Here is a 25,176-nt window from a genome sequence, read left to right as displayed (position 1 = left end):
AGGCAACACACACTGTACAAGCCTCGCTTTATTGTCATCTTTTATCCTTAAATTCAGACTTCATAGGATTTATTGGCAATAGATCTTGCCAGTGAATGGCACTTTCATTTTTGTTTTGCATACTTTACTATCATGGAATAAGCTATATCGATACCAAATTTCATTTATTTATATTCAGTATTTTTTTAGATGTTTGGGAAAATGTCTTAATTTTGTCCTCCAGTATATATTAGATATTATATTTTGTCTAAAAAAGTATATTATCATTAAAATGTTTTTGAAAAATAAAGTATTTTTTCTTCATTTACATTTAAAACACGAATTTCTTTCTTGTTTTGGTGTATATAATATTCAAGTACTCTTTACTTGAAAAAATTCGTTGCACGGTGGAGAATATTGCAACCACAATATTTGAATCTTTAATAAAATACGATAATATGAATTTTTCATCCATACATATTTTCATTTCTTAGGAAATGTCTTTTTTCCTTTAGAAAAGAAGAAAAATTTTCCTCCAATAGGAATTGAATTTATATAAAAATAAATATTTTCAATTCAATATATTTATTCATAAAACATTCTATTCCTTTTTCCTGTATAGTTAAAAGGAGAAAAGTTAGGTAAACTAATTCTCATTTCTCAAAATAGGGAATGTTTGAAATTAGCATGCAAAGCTTTTAAGTAGGGATTTTTGGAATTCCCATTCGTGGGGATGATCATTCTCCGGATTTTATCATTACCGACTTTACGTTTGTGAAAAAGAAAATTATCAGAGAGACATACGGATAAAAATCATCCGTCTCAGCACAAAATAAAAGATTACGAAGAGTTTTTTTTTCTGAAATTTACAATGAAACAGGAATTATTTTATAATCATCAAATAACATTCATGTGATCAAATAACATTCATGAAACATTTGGAAATTTTTATGCATTAAATAAACAAGGATTTAATTACTTAGAAAATGGCACATTTAGAATTTTCCTTGTTCAAATTTAGAATTTTCTTTGTACGTTCATGGAACTCTGCATGCAAAGATAATTTTACACGGAAAGTTTAGAATTCTTTTTATACAATGTAAAACGAATTCTATCGTGTATCTATATTCTTTCGTGTTTCTGAACACCAAAAATGGTGGCAACTACAGGGGGTGGACAAAATAAGGGAAACACTTCTATACTAATACAGTTTTCCATACTTCTCCAGAAATACGTAACGAATTATTTTATAATTTCAGAAGTGTTTGAACCATGCAACTTCTTATACTTATCAATGAAATTTAAAACTTTTAGAGGTTTGAGGGACCCCGACAATAAATTACAAACGGAAACTAATGTTTTTGAACACCCTATGACAAAAATATAGCAATAGATTTGTAACTTGTGAAAGAGATTTCGGTTATTATAAGTAATAATTACAGAAAATTTCATAAGCCTATCTTTAAATATGTATGGAAATATGGACATCTTTATTAAAAAATATTTTTTTTCTTGTGTTTATTTTCGCTATGACATTAAAAATATTCATTTAAATTAAACAAAATACTTAGAGAGAATAATAATTAGTTAGAAAATGTTTGCTTTAAAATTTAACTGCACAAGCAATTTGTAAAAACTGCACAAGATATGATTAATTAGATTAGTTATCTTGTACTGCGCATGCGCGGGACAAATTAAAAAAGAAGTTCTTAACTTTGCAGTGAATCGCATCTGGCAACTAATAAAAAATGTCTGATTTCAATATCTTAAAAATTTAAAAAGCTTCAAGCACTTTTCTAAGTATTTTTCGTACACTTTAAAAGAATGCTTGAAATGATATGGGGGTTTTCCACGTATTTCATTTTGTGCTATTGAATAAGATTTATTAAAAATGGCAACGCCGTTGTTGGGAATCATGCCTTATAAAAGCTTCTTTCTTCGCTTCTTTGTTTACTTATTAGATGGCATTTGGGTGCATGAACGTTTATTGTATCATAATTTGTTATTAAGTTATGTTCTATACAAAATAACAATTGTAGAAAACCCCCTATCGTTTTGAACTTTCTTTTAAAAAGTAAGAAAACTACTAAGAAAAATTTGTTTGAAACTTTTTATATTCTTAAGATATTCAAATCAGACTTTTTTTCATTAGTTGCCAAATACGATTCAGTACAAAATTAAGAATTTCTTTTTCAAATTTTCCCGTTCACGCCCAGTACTTAAGAATTACTTTTATTACTCTTATCTTTCTCCTTTTTAAACGAATTTTTCTCACATTTTAAAGCAAAAATTTTATAATTAATTTTAAACTGCTATAACTTTTTTTTTTCAGTTTTATAGAATGTTGTAAAATTATAGCAAAAACACTACAAAAAATGTTCTTATCTCCGTAAATATTTAATCTAGACCTACGAAGCATATAATATCCAAATTAACTGTCACAAGTTAAAAATCTATTGTTACAGTTTTCAGCATAGGGTGTTCCAAAACATTTTCCGTTTGTAATTTATCATTGGTACCTCAAACTTCTAAAAGCTTTAAACTTCATTGATATGTATGAGAAATCGCATGATCTAATCATTTATAAAGTTAAAAAACAATTCGTTAAGTATTTCTAAAGAAATATGAAAAACTGTATTAGTATAGAAGTTCTTTGATTATTTTGTCCACCCCCTGTACACTACACGAAACAGGTGTTCTACTACAGCAAAACCCAAGCATAGTTCCTGGTGCAGTGAAACGCCTCGAATATTCTTTCACATTACTTGGTTAAACACAAGAATCAGTAAAGTCCTTTTTACTCGGCAATATAAAGTAAGAATCAATTTCTTTTTAAACAGTAATGTACAATACAGTAATTTTACCATAATTGTTTTTTCTGTAAATATAAATGCTTTAAAGAAAGTGGATAAAAAGGTTTAGAAAAAAATTAACTACCAGCTCTTCATATGCTTTCTTAAAGAAAGCACGTAAGAATCCCGGCTTATGCGAATCATAATAAACAAAACTTTATTTAAAAAGTGAAAATTATTCTCTTGATGAATTATTTAACGTAGTTATTCAAATTAAAAGCCATTAACTGGAAAGACCAAGTAATCAAAATTTATCAAGTAATACGAAAATAACGGGGACAATTATAAAACTAGAGAAAGAAATTTTTGAAACCAGTAACTTTTGAGTCATGAGAACGATAGTTAAGGAACACTTGTGTATGCTATTTAATCTTATGCACAATTTTTATTTATGGAAAAAATAAATAAAAATTTAAAGCGTTAATATTAGTTTAAATAAGTTTCAAAAATATAAGTTTGAGGCATAAAAATGCTTTATTAAAATATATTTATTCATAAAATCATAATTTTCAGTGTATTCCTTTCCTCTTTAACTGAACGGTTTGAAACTTTTGAAAAAACAATCGCATGTATCTTAAAAAGAAAATTCTATTTTCATAAAATGAAATTAAATTTGCCTAAGGAAAAAAAATAATTCTAGTTTATTTTGCTCAAGAAAACAATTTCTCGTTTCAATTTTGAAGCGAAAAATCAAAATGAAATGCTGTATATGATTTTAGAAAAAGGAATATATTCCTCCGTATTTACATTTCAAAATCCACTTTTCGTAGTATTCAAATAATGTAAACACGAAGTGTAATATTTCTGAAACTTGGCCGGCGCATATTATTTGCAGATACTGTTTGATATAGCTTATAGCCCTCGCTGGCAAAAAACAACTTGGAGATAGTTGGATACAAGAAATGTTTACGAGACTGCAAAACTTTTTAAATTCATTTCACTACAAAAAACTATTTTATTTTATGCATAGAACGGAAAATTGGTTCTGTACTGTACATGATATCTGTTTGCATTGGCGAGATATATTTCAAAAAAATTTATAAAATTATGAATTTATAATAAGTATTTACTTTTAACTGGGATTATGTAAGCCACTAAATGTCAGAAATTGTTGTCCGTAAGACAAACATTATTTTTAAATATTAAATATGGTTTATTAGATAAACTGATGACTTGCATTGAATATTTTCCACTTTATTTTATGAAATAATTTTATTACTTTTGGTTTATAATGAAAACAGTAAGAAAAATAAGTAAGAAAATAAAGATATTGATATTTCGTTCATGATTATTAAATTTGATTTCTTGTAAGAGTTAGTAAAAATTATGAATTTATAATAATATATATAAAAATTCATATATTTTGAAATGTAAATAATATATATAAAAATTCATAAAATTATGAATTTATAATATGTATTTACTTTTAACTGGGATTATGTAAGCCACTAAATGTCAGAAATTGTTGTCCGTAAGACAAACATTATTTTTAAATATTAAATATGGTTTATTAGATAAACTGATAACTTGAATTGAATATTTTCCACTTTATTTTATGAAATAATTTTATTATTTTTGGTTTATAATGATTACAGTAAGAAAAATAAGTAAGAAAATAAGGATATTGATATTTCGTTAATGATTATTAAATTTGATTTGTTGTAAAAGTTAGTAAAAACTATGAATTTATAATATTACTAGGAGGCTTCGCCCCCTGCTCGCTGGTGCTCGCCAATCCCCGGAACTGCTTTCGCAGTTCATTTCGGATTGCTTCGCAATCCGATACTCGCTTTACTCGCTCATTGGATACGTTCTTAACGTCTAGCTTTTGTATACTTTTTTGAACACTGAAGTTCCAAAAACTTTTCACTGTAGAAAATTCTGAACCTGTACATTTCAATATTAATTTGAAATTGCAAACAGTTCACATATTTTTCTTAATCACACTATTCTAAATTTCAGTTGTTGAGAAAAGTAACTGTTGTAAGTTTTGTTTTAAACTTACAACAGTTACTTTTCTCAACAACTGAAATTTAGAATAGTGTGATTCCCACAAAAGAGCTAAAGCCATTTTTTGTAAAACAATATGAAATGGTAGTCTACCACTGAACGCCGGATGTAAAGATAATATAACAAAACGTGGAATAGTAAAGCGCTCAATTCAAAATAAAATAGCAATAGCATAACACTTCTCATTTCTGCAAATGAAAAGGAACTATTTCAGTACTCATTACCAACCAACCGTTTTTTTTCTCGGTGACAATCGGAGATAGATAGACATATGATGCTCACTACGTGCTCTTGCGCGCCGAAGCCTATCAATTAAAACGTATTAGCGTTTTATATAACATGGATTAGCCATATGATGCTCACTACGTGCTCTTGTGCGCCGAATCCAATCAATTAAAAATGAAAACTGTTGCCAGCGCGAGAAAAGAAATATCATCGGTTTTATTGATACGTACATACATACGTACGTATTAGCGTTTTATATAATACAGATAAATAAAAATTCATATATTTTGAAATGGAAATAATATATATAAAAATTCATAAAATTATGAATTTATAATAAGTATTTACTTTTAACTGGGATTATGTAAGCCACTAAATGTCAGAAATTGTTGCCCATAAGACAAACATTATTTTTAAATATTGAATATGGTTTATTAGATAAACTGATGACCTTCATTGAATATTTTCACCTTACTTTATGAAATAATTTTATTATTTTTTGTTTATAATAAAAATAGTAAGAAAATTACTTAAGAAAATAAAGATATTGATGTTTCGTTCATGATTATTAAATTTGATTTGTTGTAAGAGCTAGTAAAATTTCAAATATTTAACATATAGTAGTTTATAATTTTAAGAGCGTTTATATAATTACTACGTTTATATTATTGCTTTATGTAAAAGACGAATCTCAAAATTGAAGTTTTTAATATCTTAGATCTTATCTGAAAATCCTCGCTTGATGACGAAGCTAGTTTTTATTATTTTTATAGTCACTTCTTCAAAGTTATTACATGCTAGTTTAAGCTAAAGCTGTCTGAATAAATTTCTAGCGCATCCGATCAGACACTATAGTCCGCCAAATATTGACTTTATTGTCTTAAGGTTTGCCTCTACGCAATCCATCCATTTTGTACGAAATCTTCTACAAGTTGAATTTACCGCCTATCATCATTTTATCGTCAATTGAAATTTCGACCTGTTTCGGAATAAAACAAACTGATAGTCACGTAACTAAAAGGAAGAAAAGAAACAAGCTGAAATAAAAAAATTTAAAAATACGTTTTTAAAATTTTTTTGTATCATGTTCTTTTTAGCAGACGTACAGCACTTTCGTCGATTTTATGACCACTAAACACTTTCTCCACATGATTTGAACCAGATGTGCTTTACATTTTCAGTCTTAAATCTGAAGAAAACAAAATTATTTTCTCATTTTTGTTCTACTTTAAGAATGTAGTGTTTAATTTTTTTTCCCTACTTTTACTTTTGTCTTACTTTAAATGATTTATAATACAATATTTTCCCCTTTTACAATCGAAACAAAAGTAAAAACAATTTTAAAATCACCGATTGAAAGGAAAAGCAGCCCCAAAACTGCCGATTGGGGGCAGAGGGTTACGGAGATTGAGGCTCCACAATTTCATAACTAACAGCATGATTGTGGTTAAGTAGTAAGCACAGATTGCTTTTAATATCATTGATTATTCTATTTCTATTCATTAACAATTAATCGTATATAAAATCTAGCAAAAGTTTCAAAACAGTCAACATATTGTACACTGTAAAAAATGAATGCTCAAATTTCACGAAACTTTCTTCGTTTTTGACAGAACCATTTCTCATATGCTCCTCTAAAATGATGAAATAACTATCATCCATTATTCGAGGAAGCGAAGTAAAATATTTCGTCGCTTATATATTTATATTTTTTATACATTATGTAAAAAATATCTCGTCATTCTATTTTTCAAAAAAAAAAAAAAAAAAACTCTGTGTCTAATGTATGCTACCGAGAATGACCGAAATCAAGAGAATGTCGACTTTCACCCTTGAATGTCAACAATCACATAGTCGCTTTGGTGAATGTCCGAAATATTTGTTATATCCGATTTGATATTAATTTATTCTTTGATATTATTTATTCGCTATTTTGAAATCTGCTAAGGATAGATTAAGAGAAACATCAGTGTTCGGAGTACCGGTTAAATACATACTGTGCCGTGGCTCTTGACCTTAAAAAAAACATTTATGTAGGGTCGGGCAAATTTATACCGAGCAGTGCCACTTAACTAGACCTAGTATATATTACAGGCATTTTCCAAAGCGACAATGTGATTGTCAAGATTCACCGGTGGAATTCAATAACCACCAAATTTCAATCATTCTCAACATATATAACTTTCTTTATCATAATTTTATCGCGTGGATCAATGTCGCCCAAACAAGGCAAGGGCAGATAGAACAGAGAGATAGATTACGCACTTGTCCGAAGCGGGATCCACTCCCAGGATCTTCCTGACAATATGCGAATGCCTTGACCACCATATAGCCCGAACGGTTTGCTAGGTCTCTTTATTTTCGGTCGTCTGGTTTTCATTCCTATTTCGTCAGTCGATTTAACTATCTCCCACAATGCATTGCGATGAGATTTTGAAAGGCGAAATATTTTCGTTATGTATTTGATGTTGTTGTTGTTCATTTACGTCGCACTAGAGCTGCACAATGGGCTATTGGTGACGGTCTGGGAAACATCCCTGAGGATGATCCGAAGACATGCCATCACAATTTTGATCCTCTGCAGAGGGGATGGCACCCCCGCTTCGGTAGCCTAAAGACCTACACGCGAATCATGTATCTGAGAGCTCGCGTTTTGGGACAATTCACGTGATTTCGTGACAAAATTATCTCAAAATTAACAAAATACACCTCAAAGATCGCTGATTGGTCAAAAGAGTGACATTTATTTTTCCGAGTATTGTTTATCATAAAAAAGGCAGTTGTAAAATTTAAAAGTTTTAATATTTCAATGATGGAACAATAAAATTGTAGAATTTGCAACGAGTTTTAAGTATCTAGATACATTATTTACGTCACACTAGAGCTGCACAATGGGCTATTGGCGACGGGCTGGGAAACATCCCTGTGGATGATCCGAAGACATACCATCGCAATTTTGATCCTCTGCAGAATAGATGGTTCCCTTGCTATGTTCGCTTGATGACCTACACGCAAAGTCAAGCACTTTACTATAGAATAGTTTACCAAAGACCGATACCACGCACCCTCGTTTCCTACGCAGGCTGATCAAAGTGATAATCCACCCGCTTACTGACCGCAGCCAGTGATGCTTGACCTCGGTGTTCTAATGGAAACCGTATCTTTACGATCAGTCCACTGTGGGAAGCACCGAGTTTTAGACCAACTACACGACGAAACTTGAAATAGTTAATAATGTATAACTAATCTCTTCTATTTTATAATAAACTCTTCTTGTAATTTATATTAGTAAGCAATCCTAATTTCTGATGTTTTGTTTACAAAAAGTACCAATTCTCTGTTTGGTGATAAAATTGATTTTTTTTGTCACTATTTATAGACAAGTTATCTGATATTAGGATTAGCGAACTTTCAGTGAGTCAATATAGTAAGTGTGTGTCCAATTTCCTTCATTTTTGCTAAGATCAATATTTTATGTCTGTGTAGATTATGAAAGAAAATTCTACTGGTTGAGTGTACTTCTGTAGTCCCGCGGCAGAGAAAAAGAAAAGATTTTCAGTTTCTATTCCTTTAAATTGATTTCCTATACGAATATTCTTTTTGCTTAATCTTCCATTTTATATTTTTCGCAACTGAGTCGAAATATTACTATTTTTTCGATCACTTTTTTTCGAAAAACTTTTTAAGCCAAACTTTTTTTTTATTAAAGGCAGCCTTACAAATTCAAACTAAAAGTAGATTGAATCAGGCTGTGGGTAGACGTTTAAAGAAAACGAGTTCTTACACAAGAACTTTGATATATTTTCCACTTTCAATATTGATGCAGTTTACCAAATACAAAACTTGCTTCAGATTTTCAAATCGATATTTATAATATTTAGTTCAACCAAGTATAACGTATTTTGAAAATTGAGGGAAAAAGTAATTGAAACATACTGTTCAGAACATTCTAAGCTTGAAACACGCAAATGTTTATTTTGAATAGATAGCGTATTTTATTTAATTAAAGGAAAAAGTGTGTAAATCGCTAAATTTAATATCTGAAATACTTTTTACACGCTTCTAGTTAATTAACTTTTTCGTGTATATAAGATGAAATCAAAGACATTTCTCATAATTCCCTGATTTCCAATAGTTTTTTGAAATTATAGAATAGATTTTGAATTGTTCTTTACCTATTACACATCAATATTTGAAATTATTTAAATCTCGAAAAATGAAAAAAATATTCCTATAGATTTTGAATTGTTCTTTGCCTAACACAGATCAATATTAGAAATTATTTAAATTTCAAAAGTGAAAAAAAAAACAATTATTCCAATAGATTTTGAATCGTACCCATAGATTTTGAGTTGTTCCCATAGATTTTGAATTGTTCCCATTGATTTTGAATTGTTCCTATAGATTTTGATTTGTTCCTATAGATTTTGAATTGTTCCTATAGATTTTGAATTGTTCCTATAGATTTTGAATTTTTCTAAAAAACATTATGATTCTTAACTAGGGTACTATAACTTACAAATTAAAAAAGGTTTTTTTTAATTAAGCTAGAGATCTTCAACTGTTAGCTCTCTCTCACCAACCCTCAATATTACTTTACATAAATATTGATATTTGTGTTGCCATTATAAGCATTACATAATTCCTAAATTTTAAATATCCTCTATTTCATAAATTTAATCATTTATAATATTTCATTATCTCTCTTTTAAATAAATAAGTCAGTCAATTTTGTTTTATTCGATTTTATGAAAATCGAATACAGATATTTGAGTCGCTCAGAAGCCAATGCGGTTAAGTCCAAAACACAACAATTGAGAAAATTAATGTTTTTTGATACATTAGTTTTTAAAATTCCTGGTTTATTAATTTAATTAGAAAAGTGTATAAACTCTTTTTTCGAGGTGTAAACTCTACAAAAAACAAGATATGTACAGGATGTGTAAATAAAAACGTAAGTATTTATTGAAATAATGACAGCATCTTAAAAATTTTAGGACATATACCTTTGGCAGCTGAAAAAGATAAGAAATTTATGTCTTCTAGTATAAACGAACTTCGATTTTTCTCAATCATCACTAGATACAGTGACCAATAGAAAATAAACTGTTGGATTATTTCAAATTTTTTTTTTTTACTTCAAAACTAAAGTGGCACTTTTCTTTGTTTTAGGAAATGAAAAAAAAAATTTTAAAAAAATAAAAAATACTACGAAAAATACCATACCCCTTTTTTTTGGTGAAAAAATACTACGTCTGGCAACCCTGGTTACTATGAATTTCTTGTTTTTCAGTGTTACCAACAAATATCGAAAGAAGAAGAAGAATTTAATTTTTATTTCAAAAATTATGTAAAGAAATATTGATAAAAGGTGGACTTATTCACAATGGCTTCTGAGATTATTATATAATATATTCAGAAGCTATTAAAAAAATTGCTGTCTAACCTGGAAAAAAGTAACCAACGAGTAATTCCTTTAATAACTAAGAAGATTATTATTTATTTCATCAAAATTTCCAAAAATCAGAAAATATCAAAAAATGGACTTAACCGCATTAGCTTCTGAGTGGCTCATTTATCAATAAATATTAATCAATAAATGCAACGCATAACTTTTTATTTCAAAGCAAGTGTATAACTAATTATGATTCAACGTCACGACAAATGACGATCAAAATCTAATTTTTAACCTTTTTATCTTCGATCACATTAAACCTAAGCATATTTTGCTATTAGGCCTTATATTTTGGCCTTATATCCTAAACCAAATTATTTAAATATTAACATCAGATATCATGAGGTGGGCCAAATTGGCTTTACTTTAGGCAGTCTAACGAGCCTATAATGAATATCTCATCTCCTGTTCTACAAAGAGTTGTTTAATTAAATACCAGTTTTAATTTGGCTTTTGATTAGGCAGATAGTGGCGGATTTATCTCCCATAGTCTGTCCTAATTAATATTGAGCAAAATTTATGATTTTACTAGGAATGTCACTTGGATTATAAATATATTTTTTTTGCACCTCAGGTCCTGAAATAAAATAAAAGTTTCCTGTTTTCATCATTTATTTCAATCAACACCAACATTCACCATTACATCATCGATTTCTCAAAAAAAAAATAATATTAAAAAATTTTAAAGAAAGCATACTGTTTAACTGCTTCACATACAATTTATTTTTTGAAAAAAGATGCAAAGAATCAATATTTTTTTAAAAATTTCATTAATAAATACAAGGAACTAGAATAAAACATAATACACAAGTTTTAAGTTGACATTTTAATTCTTTTTTTGTGTAAAAAACACTTAATTTACCATCAGTTAACTATTCCGAGTTGTCTCGGGCAAGTGAAAAGAGTTAAATATTAGTCTCTTCATGATAGTTTGTAAAACAAGTAACAACACTAAGCGCTACTTTCCAAACGCCAGTAAAGTGATTCACCATTTTTTCACTCCTTTTTTCTATGTTAATTCAGCAAATACAATCGCATAAAACACGCGTATAGTCTAAAGTGACCACACGTCCCGATTTTGGCGGGACAGTCCCGCTTTTTAGTGGACTGTCCNTTTTATTTAATTAAAGGAAAAAGTGTGTAAATCGCTAAATTTAATATCTGAAATACTTTTTACACTCTTTTAGTTAACTATCTTTTGTTATGTATATAAGATGAAATCAAAGACATTTCTCATAATTCCCTGATTTCCAATAGTTTCTTGAAATTGTAGAATAGATTTCGAATTATTCTTTACCTATAACACATCAATATTTGTTATTATTTAAATTTCAAAAATTGACAAAAAATATTCCTATAGATTTTGAATTGTTTTTTTACCTAACACAGATTAATATTAGAAATTATTTAAATTTCAGAAATGAAAAAAAAAAACAATCATTCCAATAGATTTTGAATTGTTCCTATAGATTTTGAATTTCTCCTATAGATTGTGAATTTTTCTTTACCAATCATATATCAATATTTGAAATTATTTAAATTTTTAAAAAAATTATGGTTCTTAACTGGAGTACTATAACTTTTAAATTAAAAAAGGTTTTTTTTTTAATTAAGCTAGAGATCTTCCTCAACTGCTCGCTCTCTCTCACCAACCCTCAATAGTACTTTACATAAATATTTATATCTCTGTTGCCATTATAAGCAATTTTAAATAATTTCTAAATTTCCTCTAGTTCTTCAATTTAATTATTTTCAATATTTTGCAATCTCTCTTTTAAATAAATAAATCCCTCAATTTTGTTTTTTACCGATTTTATAACGATCGAATACAAATATATCTCAAGAAATATTAATCAATAAATGCAACGCATAACTTTTTATTTCAATGCAAGTGTATAACTAATTATGATCAAAATCTAATTTTTAACCTTTTTATCTTCAATTACATTAAACATAAGCATATGTTGTTATTAGGCCATAAAATTTGGCATTATATCCTCAACCAAATTATTTAAATATTAACATCAGATATCATGAGGTGGACCGAATTGGCTTTACTTTTGGCTGTGTAACGAGCCTATAATGAATATCTCATCTCCTATTCTGCAAAGAGTTGATTAGTTAAATACCAGTTTTAATTTGGCTTTTGATTAGGTAGATAGTGGCAAATTTATCTCCCATAGTCGTGCTAATTAATATTGATCAAAATTTATTATTTTACTTAAAATGAGGCTTGGATTATAAATAATTTTTTTTGCACTTCAAATCCTGAAATGGAATAAAAGTTTTCTTAATATAATGATCCTGTCTTCATCATTTATTTCAATCTACACCAACATTCACCATTACATCATCGATTTCTCAAAAAAAAAGTAATATTAAAATATTTTAAAGAAAGTATACTGTTTAACTGCTTCACTTAAAAAAAATTTTTTTTTGAAAAAAGATGCAAAGAATAAATTTTTTTTAAAAATTTCATTAATAAATACAAGGAACTGAAATAAAACATAATACACAAGTTTTAAGTTGACATTTTAATTCTTTTTATGTGTAAAAAACACTTAATTTACCATCAGTTTACTATTCCGAGTTGTCTCGGGCAAATAAAAAAAGTTTAATATGTATGATAGTTTGTAAAACAAGAAACAACACTTAGTGCTAATTTCCAAACGCTAGTAAAGTTATACACCATTTTTTTACTCTTTTTTCTGTGTAAATTCAGCAAATACAACAGCACAAAACACGTGTGCAGTCCCACAATCCGACAGTAAAAGTCCCAAATAATACTTGGCAAACTTCCAATCACTGCAGATTACTCTTTTTTCCAACCAAGTAAAACCGGGATAACAAAAAATACTGACAAATTCTACTACGCCCGAGTGTTCTTGGGCTAATAAGTATTTTCAATGTATACACACCCGAGTTAATAAGTGTTAAATTTTACGCATTTATCGATCATTAAAAAATTAAATACTTTAATAGAAACATTTTTCATGAAATTAAGAAAACATTATGTATAATGAGATATTAAAAAGAGGAAGGCCTAAAAATGATATGCTTATAATTTTATAATAATTATTTTGTTATCTCAACTTAGATAGTTCTGTTACTTTTGAAAGTCCAAATTAACTTTTAGAAATAAATAATTGCTTAATTCAATCAAGTAAACATTCTATATGCCTTGAAATTATCATGTTAATCACTGCTCGAATTCTTTCATTATTAATACATAATCAACCACAGTAATGCTCATTATGAGATACATATAATTGACTCGTGAATTTTCGGAAATCGTCAATTTTGACCAAAATTGACTCGGAGAAAGTCATATTCTACTCAGATAACAATATTTAATGAACAACACAATTTACCTATAAAAAATGAGATGGGCAAATGTATTTAATTTATAATGATCTAATCCCCAATAGTTTCATAACGATTTTAAACAAGCTAAAATAATTACATTTTAATTAGTTTAAACCATGATATTATTAACTAGTGTTAATTAAGTTTACCTTATTTAATTTTTCTAAGCAATAACATCGTTAAAGTTACTTTATTTGATTTATCTAAACAATAAGTTTGTTAGGGTTACTTTATTTAATTTTTTTAATCGATAACTACCTAAATGTAACCTCATTTAAATTTTCTAAAAACAGAACTTCATTAACATTACCCTATTTAATTTTTCGAAAAAGTATCTTCGATAAGTATCTTATTTAATTTCGTAAATTAAAAGTTCGTTAAAACTACTGAATTCATTTTTCTAAACAATAACTTTTTTTTAAAGCTGTATGATTTTCTTTAAAAAAAATCTGACAACTCTATTTTCAACATAATTGCGTTTATTCCTGAATAGAAAATCTACTCTTTCGTTCTTTTATCTTTTCTATTATCCTTTTTTTTTCTATTCGAATATCGATTTGTTCTCAAAGGGAAACAAATCTCGGATTTTCTTTCCTATAGACACGAAGAAAATGTATTTCGAACGCCTCAATCCAAACTTTCAGACAGACTAGCTATCAATGTTTACCATAAGAAAACCCGTGTTCTTTCCTTCTTTTTTACGCCACCTTTTCTTTCTTTGTCCTTCCCACTTTCCTTCCTTCCTTCCCAATCCCCTCTTTTCATTCTCTTTCGACAAATATTTGTGTGGTTTGACTGCCTGAAGATTAAAATTGCATAAGAAATATTTGAAAACTTTAATTTTAAGTCCAATGCCTTATTTTTGTCTTCTTGAAAACAGAAGTATACAGAAAATAAAAATAAAAAAATAAAATTAAAGTTTTTTTACACGAATGAAAAGTTTTTAATTGATAAAATTTGCATGCATATTCTTTTTCTCATATCTAAGACCAAATATAATCTTATATTGTTTTTATGTTTAAAATTGTCTTTATAATAAAAGCATTCCTTTATCAGCCAGACGAAGGTCAGGGGGTCATGGTGGTAACACTCTTGAATATCAGGACCAACACGGTGAGACTGTCAATCTGTAGTGAGCCTAGCCATAACCACCTAGTTGATAGCCTAGTAGGGGTTGGCCTAGCGCACAATGCTGCCTTTTCTACCCAGACAACCTGTACAATGCCGATTTCACGATGATTTCCGTTCAATCAAAAATGACCCGAAGTAAGCTTGAAGTGATTTATCCACATACGTGGTTATATCTGACGCAACTGTAAACGATTTCGAGTCAATGGCCAGCGACCGGCATGTTTACACGAACGACGCACCAATCGATGCAGAGAAACATGAAAGTTAAATCCAACCTTCATACTTTTCAAGGTACTTCATACTTTTCATTGTAAGCTTTTAATTATTGCTTCTACCTAATAACATTTTGTTCTTGTATGCAAGGTGTTTTCAATATGAAATTCTTGATTGAGCACAAGCCTTTGGAATGGTTGATTAGTGTGTTTGAATTGTTAGTTAATACACTTTAATTTACTTCCCGAAAATAGATATTTTAAAGGGCATTGGTTAAAAATTCAATCGATTTAAAACTTTGTTATAGCATGTTTTCCTTGCTATTGTGTGCAACAATTAGAACACTAGAGTTTGTGTCAAATTTTAGAAAACCAAACTGTCAGTTTTTATGTTCCAATATTGAGTTTAAAAATAATCTAAACGTGCTATTAAATTATCTTTTAATGAATTGTAGTTCAGAAAAACATAAAAAATAAATATCAGAACATAAAAATTCGTTATCATTCAATAATTTTTACTGTCGTTCAAAATAGTTTCTTAAAACAATTAGGGTGGTCATCAATTTTTCATGCACTTATCTAACCGAATGGCATAATTATTTCAATGCTCAAAAAGTTCATAAAGCATGAATGTTTTTTTTAAAACTTTTAACTTTCCATTTAAACTTTTGCATCATAAATAAAAGCAGGATTAGTTTGAACTGCCCATTACAATGCGTTTAAATAAGTTGAAAAACAGGTTTTTCACATCAGTTATAAAGTTTCTCCTAACTTCATGACTAAAAACATTTTGCTTATTAAAACATGTCACTTATTAAAACTTTTCGCTTATTAAAACTTTTTGCCCATTACCTACAAAGAAAGTAATACACATTCAGGATCCGTGCTAAGGATTTCAAATTATTAGCCAGTAAATTAGTCAAATATCAAAAGTGTTCACCAATTTTCGAAAGTCTTCGCCAAATGCAAATCTTAGTAATTGTTTATGATTATTTTTTCCCCATATAAAACTAATTTGTTTCAGGCTTATATTATTTGGACCCAATTCTAATTGTTTATGCGGTGCATCAACCGAAAATTACTGTAATCAAATAAAAAAAATACTGGGTCTGCTTAGAAAAATTCATTTTCACGTAATTTTAATTTCGCTCCAGTGGAAAAAATCATTCGCCAATACTTTCACCAAAAACACAATTTTATTCGCCAAATTTACGATTTTATCGAATTTGGCAAGGTGACGAATGCTTAGCATATAGCGTGGGCCCTGCACATTGACTGAAATCTATTTTAATATTTACATTAAAATAAGATTAAAATATATATAAAAAAAATAATGAGGAAAGAAATACAGCTTTTTAAAGAAAATAATGTAGGCTTTTAAAAAAATAATATAAAAAAATTATCTACAATTTATCTCGATTCGAGTGATAAAATTACATTATATCAATTTTTAAGATTAACTACAATAGAACTCTTGCCGAACTATTGACGAAACTACAATAGACGATATACTTAAAAGAATGCAAATTAAATTAATTTAATTATTAAATGAATTTATATTTTTAAATTAATTTCATTCATTTAATTTTTAAATTGAAGCTACATTTTACAGCAAAGTGTCCTTTTTAAACTTACAAATAGCAATTGGCGTCAATACTTAGGACAAAATGTACAGTTTAACAGTTGAAATACTGTAGGGGAGTCAAATTGACCCCAGCTAGGAATTTTATAATTGTTCTTCTTTGCGTTCAAAAAAACATACGCTAATTTTATTTTCAGAGAATTCTCCTATAAATGTGTTTTTCGTAATTTTGTCTATTAATGAGTATCGTACAGTTTAATTAGTTTGACTATATAGTTTCTAAGGAAAAACCAGTAAAACGAAGGGGTGTGAGCCCTATGCCCTGGATCAAAAAAGGATATCAAGTGTAATCAAAAGTGAAACAAAAGTAAAGAGTTCATATTTCAACGTCATACTTCAAGTGTTACGTTGTGTCTTGATTGCTAGTAGTTGCGTCAGATTTANTTGTTAGCTCAACTTAAATAGTTTTGTTACTTTTGAAAGTCCAAATTAACTTTTAGAAATAAATAATTGCTTAATTCAATCAAGAAAACATTTTATATCCTTTGAAATTATCAAGGCAATCAGTCTTCCCATTTTTTCATTATTAATACATAATCAACCACAGTAATACTCATTATAAGATCCATATAATTGACTCGTAAATTCTCAAAAATCGCCAATTTTGACCAAAATTGACTTGGAAAAAGTCATATTCTACTCAGATAACAATATTTAATGAACAACACAATTTACCTATAAAAAATGAGATGGGCAAATGTATTTAATTTATAATGATCTAATCCCCAATAGTTTCATAACGATTTTAAACAAGCTAAAATAATTACATTTTAATTAGTTTAAATCATGATATCATTACTAACTAGTGTTAATTAAGTTTACCTTATTTAATTTTTCTAAGCAATGACATTGTTAAAGTTACTTTATTTGATTTATCTAAACAATAAGTTTGTTAGGGTTACTTTATTTAATTTTTTTAATCGATAACTACCTAAATGTAACCTCATTTAAATTTTCTAAAAACAGAACTTCATTAACATTACCCTATTTAATTTTTCGAAAAAGTATCTTCGATAAGTATCTTATTTAATTTCGTAAATTAAAAGTTCGTTAAAACTACTGAATTCATTTTTCTAAACAATAACTTTTTTTTAAAGCTGTATGATTTTCTTTAAAAAAAATCTGACAACTCTATTTTCAACATAATTGCGTTTATTCCTGAATAGAAAATCTACTCTTTCGTTCTTTTATCTTTTCTATTATCCTTTTTTTTTCTATTCGAATATCGATTTGTTCTCAAAGGGAAACAAATCTCGGATTTTCTTTCCTATAGACACGAAGAAAATGTATTTCGAACGCCTCAATCCAAACTTTCAGACAGACTAGCTATCAATGTTTACCATAAGAAAACCCGTGTTCTTTCCTTCTTTTTTACGCCACCTTTTCTTTCTTTGTCCTTCCCACTTTCCTTCCTTTCTTCCCAATCTCCTCTTTTCATTCTCTTTCGACAAATATTTGTGTGGTTTGACTGCCTGAAGATTAAAATTGCATAAGAAATATTTGAAAACTTTAATTTTAAGTTCCAATGCCTTATTTTTGTCTTCTTGAAAACAGAAGTATACAGAAAATAAAAATAAAGAAATAAAATTAATACTAAAAGAAAACAAAATTTTTTTTAACTCTAAATAGATAAAACTTCTCTGGAAAAAAACGCGCTAAAAAGCAGCAGAAATTTTTAAAAAAAGTAGCAATAAAGGAAACGAAGAAAATAAAAATGAAAATATGACCACAGAAGCCGAAGTCTTCAAGGGGAACCGGCCCCGGTAGCCATAAAACAAAACCATTTCTAATTGAGGGAGAAGCAAATGCCTAAAAAGCCCTCAGTACCCCGATGGTTTTGAATAGAAGTCCAGGAAAAAGCATGAAATATAAATAACCAATTTAGAAAAGAAACTCAAACAAAATCATCAGAAAATAAAAACTCACTTTACCAGGTCAAACATCGATTTCACAAGCAAGCCGAATGAAAAGGAAACACTAAACAACACCCTCTATTACAATGCGCAGATAGAAAATTAAATAAAAGAAGTCAAGAGAAAGAGATACGTAACGAAATAAAATTAAAGTTTTTTTATACGAATGAATAATTTTTAATTGATGAAATTTGCATACATATTTTTTTTTCTTCTCATATCTAAGACCAAATATAAATTTATATTGTTTTTATGTTTAAAATTGTCTTCATAATAAAAGTATTCCTTTATCAGCCTGACGAAGGTCAGGGGGTCATAGACGTCACACTCCAGAATGTCAGGACCAACACGGTGAGATCTGTGGTGAGCCGAACCATAACCACCCAGTTGACGTCCTAGTAGGTGTTGGCCAAGCACATAATGCTGCCTTTTCCTCCCAAACAACCTGTACAATGCCGATTTCACAAAGATTTCCGTTCAATCAAAAATGACTTGAAGTAAGCTTGAAGTGATTTAACCATATCCGTGGTTATATCTGACGCAACTGTGAACGATTTCGAGTTAATGGCCAGCGACCGACATGTTTTTACACGAACGACACATCAAACGATGCAGAGGAACGTGAAAGTTAAATCCAGTCTTCATACTTTTCAAGGTAAGTGTTAGCTTTTAACTATTGCTTCTACCTTTTAATATTTTTGTCTTGTATGCAAAGTGCTTTTAATACGAAATTCTTAACTGAGCGCATGCCTTAGGAATGGTTGTTTAGTTTGTTTGATATGTTAGTTGATACGCTTTTATTTTTTTCCCGAAAATAGATATTTTAAAGAACGTTGCTTAAAAAATCAATCGAATTAAAACTTCGTTATATGTTTGTCCTTGTTATTGTGTGCAACAATTAGAACTCTAGAGTTTGTGCCAAATTTTGGAAAAGCAAACTGTTAGTTTTTATGTCCCAATATTGAGTTTAAAAATAATCTAAACGTGCAATTAAATTATCTTCGAATGAATTGTAATAAAATAAATACCAAAACATAAAAAGTCGTTAATGTTCAATAAGTCTACACGTCTTCTTTATTGCAGTTCAAAATAGTTTCTTAACACAATTAGGGTCATAAATTTTTCATGCATTTATCTAACCAAACGGCATAATTATTTCAATGCTCAAAAACTTCAAAAAGCATAAAGCAAAGTTTTTTTTTTTAACTTTTAGCTTTCCGTTTAAACTTTTGCATCATAAAAAAGCAGAATTAGTTTGAACTGCCCATTACAATGCATTTAAATAAGTTAAAAAACAGGTTCTTCACATCAGTTATAAAGTTTCTCCTAACTTCATGATTTAACATTTTGATTATTTAAACATGTCACTTATTAAAACTTTTTGTCTGTTACCTACAAAGAAAGGTCTGTTACTACACATTCAGGATCCGAGCTAAGGATTTCAAATTATTAGCCAGTAAATTAGCCAAATATCAAAAGTGTTCACCGATTTTCGAAATTCTTCGCCAAATGCTAATCTTAACAATTGTTTATGAATAATTTTTTTCCCATATAAAACTAGTTTGCTTCAGTCTTATATAATTTGAGCCCAACTCTAGTTGTTTATGCGGCGCATCTACCGAAAATTACTGTAATCGAATAAAAAGAAACTGGTTTGTTTAGAAAAATTCATTTTCAAGTAATTTTAATTTCTTCCTAGTGGAAAAAATCATACGCCAATATTTTAGCCAAAAACACATTTTTATTTACCAAATATGCGTTTTTTTCGAATTTGCCAAGGTGGAAAATGTTTAGCGTGGGCCCTGCACATTGACTCAAATCTATTTGAATATTTACATTAAAATAAGATTAAAATATATAAAAAAAATAATGTAGGTTTTTAAGAAAATAATATAAAAAAATTATCTACAATAATTTTTCTCGACTCGAGTGATAAAATTCCATTATATCAATTTTTAAGAATAACTACAATAGAACTCTTAACTTTAGATTGCCAAAACTACAATAGAACTCTTGCTGAAACTACAATAGAAGATATACTTAAAGGAATACAAATTAAATTAATTTAATTATCAAATAAATTTATATTATTAAATTAATTTTATTCATTTAATTTTTTAATTGAATCTACATTTTACAGTAAAGTGTCCTGTTTAAACTTACAAATAGCAATTGGCGTCAATATTTAGGTCAAAATTTACAGTTTAACCGTTGGAATACTATAGGGGAGTCAAATTGTTCCTAGCTAGGAATTTTATAATTTTTCTTCTTTACATTCAAAAAAACATATGCTAATTTTATTTTCAGAGAATTCTCGCCTAAATGTGTTTTTCATAGTTTTGTCTATTAATGAGTATAGTACAGTTTAATTAGTGTGGATATATAGTTTCTAAGGAAAGACCAGTAAAACGAAGGGTGTGAGCCCTCTGCCCTGGATCAAAAAAGGACATCAAGTGTAATCAAAAGTGCAACAAAAGTAAAGAGTTTATATTTCAACGTTATACTTCAAGTGTTACGTTGTGTCTTGATTGCTAGTAAGAAGAGCAGCAGAACTGAAGGCAGCTACAAGGTACTACTGAAGTTATTTTTACAAAATGCCATTACTTTTTGTAATTTTTTCTATTTGAAATTTTGTATTATTTAAATATTTTAAATATTCAATAAATGTTGAAAAAAATAATATAAAAAATAATTAACATTTATATATAATATTAAAAGTCGATACTATTAACATTAATTGATATTGAAAATGATTACTCTTAATGTTAAATAAATATTGAGATAATTTCCTACGCCTGTCAAAGCCATTTTTCTTTACTACAACTGGCTTCAGTGGAACATGTTACTGCCCTCTACCGGCAACTGCTTAAATTAAAACTTAAATACTTTCGGAATAATTTGATATGTTCTTTTTTGTCATATTCGTCTTCGTTTTTTTACTATAACACTTCGAAACCCCGGAGGGAATTATGAACAACCCTGTATTATTATTTAATTTATGTTATAAGTAACTGATGTTAATATTTAATTTTACAATTAGTATTAATATTTAATTAATTTGTTTACAGGCTTCAACATTATATGCATTTATTAGGGGTTCAACTTAGAAATTTAAGTATTATTTTGAATTTCTTACGGCAAGATTACTGAAATTAAAACTACATTTCATAGAAAACATAGTCCTTTATTGATTACCTAGCTAGAAATAGCGTTATATTTGAGATGAAATATGTAATTCAATTTTCTTAAGTAAGATACTATTAAAACTGATGATTTCAATAGGCGTTTTTGATTAAAAAATGAGACGTCTGCATAGAGTCAATCAATTTTATGAAAAAGGTTGCTTGCAACTATAATATCTGATTTATAAACCTTACAGGAAGGAATAGATTTTCATGCTTATCTGCAATTCTAAATTTAATATGCTTTAGGGATCGCTTAACACCACAAGCATGGATATATTGATTCAGATTACATTGAAACATCGACTCCTTAACTTATTAATTCGTTCGAAAGTCATAAAGCTTAAGAAATCACTATTAGTTCTCACGTTCATATCAAATACCTAAAGCGTATTCTTGCATAAAACCACAGCAATTACTTTAATAATGCAGCTGGATCGTAGATTTATGGAAATCACGTTCTCCTAATGTACTGTGATTAACGTCCAACTACCTTACACTGATGCAATATGTGTATCATTGAGCGCGTGTAATATTCTGGTGCGTCTTATGTTATAGACAATAAATTTGTATAGAGCTTGAATATTTGTGTGCTATTGAAGCCATACATTTTGCTGCAATAAAACATATAAAATAGTTTTAACCGTTTTATTACTATGCAAAGAAGTAAGATTTTCTTATTTAAATGTATCGAATTCTAATATTGCTTATTTTGTTCAGTAATACTGTAAAAAATTAATTGGCGGAATAATCTAGCCCAGTTAGATTTACATTAATTTATTGCATATCTTCAATATTTGATTTAAAATAAGAAACCATTTTTCTAATAAAAACTATTTAGTATGTACAGAAATATTTTGTATGTTTTACAGCTTATTTTCTTGCATTTTTTTAAAAATAATTAATTATTTTAATGAAATAAAAAAAAATATCCATAATGATTAAAAGCAGAGTTTGTGTGTATGTGTGTGTGTTTCTTTTATACCTCAAAAACTGTTTGTTCTATCATTCTGAAATTTTGGTAGCGGCAACAAGGGACAAATTTACTTTGCGATAATATAATTCAGTCGAAATTTTCAATTACTTTGTTCCGTAGAGCCTTTTGAAAAATGGAATTTTTTCATTAGCTAGGGACTGACAATTGATATAAACTGCCCCAGACGATTTTCTCTCATCTAAATAGTTTAAATATTACATCAGAAGTATTTGCTAGCTTATACCTCACTGTGAAAAAAATAGTATTTTGTAAGTTCTTTAATATTTAATTATTTATTATTCGTTATGTCAGAAAAACTTAATGATCAGAATGAATATGATAGCTTTGGCGAATTACGTTACCAAATTAGTATTCCTCAAAAAATTTGAAACCACGTTTTTATTTTATCTGTAGTGCCGGCCAGGTGGCCGAGCGGTTAGCGTGCCTGACTGCGGGTTCGAATCCTGCTCTGGACATGGATGTTTCTTTCTCTCTTTTTGTGTTCTATGTCTTTTCTTCTTTGTGTGTGATTGTGTGAGTGTGACCCACCCTATAAACGGGTTTGTGGTTGTGTGACGTGGGTGACGCTGCTCCACCGCCGTGGCTTCGCCACAGGTGTCTATTGGGTAACGAGAAGAGGGTTGCAGTTCTAGCACTTTCTGAGGCCAATGTACAATAATTCCAAGTGCTGCAAAAAAAAGAAAAAATTATTTATAGTTATGCTTTTACATTGTGAATCTATAAAATTAAAAATAACAATATTTGAAATTAAAAAATACATAATGTTTCGAAAAACAAAATTAATGCATAAATTTCATTTTATTTTATAACCGTTGTTCAACAGCCGGCCCATTTTTTTGGGTTTAAGACTACCAATGTTCAACTCCATAGCCTTGTAATTTTGAACACAATCTAGGAGACAAGAGAACTCCTGGATAAAGTATTTCGAGAAATTTGCTTCCGTGGAGGACATTTTGATGGAACTTATCAGCATTGGCGTTACATGGAGAGTAAAACCATGAAAGCGTTCGATGGTTAGCCTGACGGCAAGGGGACTCAAATCCATGATCCGTCTACTACTGCGGATATGTTACGTCAGCAATGTGGTCGGTGAGAGCTGGGTGCGCGCGATGGAAACGATCCAGCCATCGTGTACTATTTCATATAGGAGAAACATAAAAGGAAGCATAAGAATGTGAAATGGTACTAAATATTTTAAGAAAAACACATAAAATCGCCTTATTATTGATCCTATTGATGCTTAGTTAATGTTGGTAGTATTAAGTTATGTTAAAAGCAATATTAATGGAGAAATGGTACTAATCCTTTAAAAGAAGCGTAAAAATTTTCAAACTATTCTTGGTGGCAATGATTTTTAATTAGTTGTGGTAATAATTACTAACTGAGATCAAAAATAATACGCTATATGCTGTAACGAAACAAAATTAATAGGCAAATGGTACTAATATGTTTAGGAGAAATACAAAAAGTTGATACGTTATTATTGATGATGTGGCGTAACAACCACTACAAATATTAAATACCAAATCTCTAGTATATAAGACGTGTTAACTTAATTCCATCATGAGGTACCTTTTGATAGATGAAGGTTGATATAGTCTATAATAAATTCCCTACATTGGTGACCCGGACGTGATAAGAACCTGCCAATATTGATGGATGGTCCACATTAAACAGTTGATTTGCTTAAAAATATAGTGCTCAAAGAAAGAAAAAAAGAAAAATCCGGTGAAGTAAATAAAGTCCCCCAGTAATGAACAATTATGGAAAAAAATATATAATGAGCGAAATGCTATAAAGAAAAAAAAAGAATGAAGAAAAAATGAGAGAAATACTATTCACGATCGCAACGCTCGAGTACGCCGTCTAGCGGGAGCCTGTAAATATCGGACATTAATTTATCACGTTTTCATTTAGTTCCATCGAAATCATTGACTGAATCAGACGCCATTTTTAGCATCAAATAAGGAACAAAATTTCCCTAAGGAAAAGGCCGAAGAACTTGAAAAAAATCTCCAGAATATTAGTAAATCTTTTAGGAACAGAACACGTCAAACATTTGAAGAAAAATTCCGCAATAATTTTTTATTTCTATTATCAACAAACTTGCAACTGATGACTTCCGATTTCGGATACTGTTACAGATGTGTGTATTAAGGTAAAATGCATTTCTTCTGTCTTCAATTCATTACGAATTAAAGTGAAGTCAACA

Source organism: Parasteatoda tepidariorum, chromosome 1 (assembly GCF_043381705.1).
Source record: "Parasteatoda tepidariorum isolate YZ-2023 chromosome 1, CAS_Ptep_4.0, whole genome shotgun sequence".
NCBI lineage: Eukaryota > Metazoa > Arthropoda > Arachnida > Araneae > Theridiidae > Parasteatoda > Parasteatoda tepidariorum.
This window is presented reverse-complemented; position numbering follows the sequence as displayed.